This window comes from Cyprinodon tularosa, unplaced genomic scaffold (assembly GCF_016077235.1).
Source record: "Cyprinodon tularosa strain WSP-4 unplaced genomic scaffold, ASM1607723v1 ctg134, whole genome shotgun sequence".
In the NCBI taxonomy this organism is placed as follows: domain Eukaryota; kingdom Metazoa; phylum Chordata; class Actinopteri; order Cyprinodontiformes; family Cyprinodontidae; genus Cyprinodon; species Cyprinodon tularosa.
Genome location: NW_024038158.1, coordinates 1,717,429 through 1,718,832, shown reverse-complemented (window position 1 = coordinate 1,718,832; position 1,404 = coordinate 1,717,429). Strand labels below are relative to the sequence as shown.

Genomic DNA, 1,404 nt, shown 5'->3' with positions numbered 1-1,404 from the left:
TTAAATTTAAAAATTTTTAATTTTTTAAATTATAAATGTTTTTTACCTGATCCGCCAGGATTTCCAGCTTCTTCTGGAGGAACTCTGGGATTGTCACCTCGGGATCCTCCTCCTGCTGCTCCGGAATGCCTGCAAAGACAAAGTTGTCTCTCATGCTTCGCGACTGAATGTCCTGAATGGATTCTTTCATCTTCTTATTTTCACCATACAGCTGGATCATCCCCTCGGTGAGCTTCATGACTTCCCCTCTCAGCGCTTTGTTCGTGGCGGTAATAGAGACTAGATGCCCCTGGCTGTATTCCTCCGACTCTCTCAGGGCTTGAACCTCTTTATGTAGGACTTCTAACAAGGCGAGACAGGCGTCCAGGCTGGTTACCTTTTGGTTGATGGATTTCTGGACGTCGCTGTAGCTCCTGTCTGGAGACACAGTAGAAGAAGCACTGGTTGAGCTAGAACAGGAGCGTTTGGTTGAAGGTGTGTTTGTGGATGTGGGGTTTCTAGGCTTCCCCATTACGATGTTGTTGAAACACTCACCCAGCTAGCTCTACAGGTTCGTCAAGGTCTCCTTGTCCAGCTTGTTTCCTCGTAAAATACGAGACAATTGTTAATGTTTAAACCTTACTTTGTTTAATTTTCAATTATTGGCTTGTACTTACCTCAGTGGATTTGATACAAACTACGTGTATGCCACCATTTTACTTACGCACAGCTCTCCTGAGATCTCAGCCGCTCTTTCCCCAACTGAATTACAAGCATATTTGGTTTAACACATTTGTTTCCATGTCTTATGATGCTAACATGACAAAATTATTTAAGAGTATCTAAATATGATATGCTTAAATGGATGAATAAGATGCACTATGATTATTTTATGTTCAGTGTATTCACATGATATACAAAGAACATTTCAATACTGTTATTCTAAACACAGAACTATGTTACCTTTTTGGAGGCCAAATTACTCACCCCTTTTTGATGGTGGAAACAGCTAGTTGATTGATGAGCAACAGGGCACTTTCCAAACACCATTCAAAGGATGAATGACTTTTACCCTATTTTCACGACTATAAGGCGCACTTAAACGTCTTTTTTTTCCCCTCAAAATGTGCGGTGCGCCCTTTGGTGCGGTGCGCCTTATGTGTGTTGTAACTGCGACTTTTGAGACCACCTCATTGAGGAGATGATGAAAGAGTGGCTGAATGTAAGGAGACCAGGTGTTTTTTTTCCACTCATCACCATCGCTGGTAATCTGTGACTCAATGCCTGCCCATCTCACAGCTGATGTGAAAAACATGGTGAAACAAATTAAGCTGTGCTCGCTGTTATTCAACCGCTCGACATTGGTGTGAACCGGACCCAGCAGGTGCAGCAGAAGCAGCGTGTTTACATGCAAAGTCAATGGTT

The 1,404-nt window shown here is 42.6% G+C and overlaps 1 long non-coding RNA gene across 1 annotated transcript; it reads right to left on the bottom strand.

The window, feature by feature from the left end:
• Positions 1-46: 46 nt before the first annotated feature.
• LOC119778487 lies at positions 47-735 on the bottom strand. Its single transcript, XR_005280070.1, has 3 exons — positions 535-735; positions 210-417; positions 47-129 (listed from the first exon to the last, which is right to left on the bottom strand). It is a non-coding gene; the product is annotated as an uncharacterized LOC119778487 (long non-coding RNA).
• Positions 736-1,404: the final 669 nt, after the last annotated feature.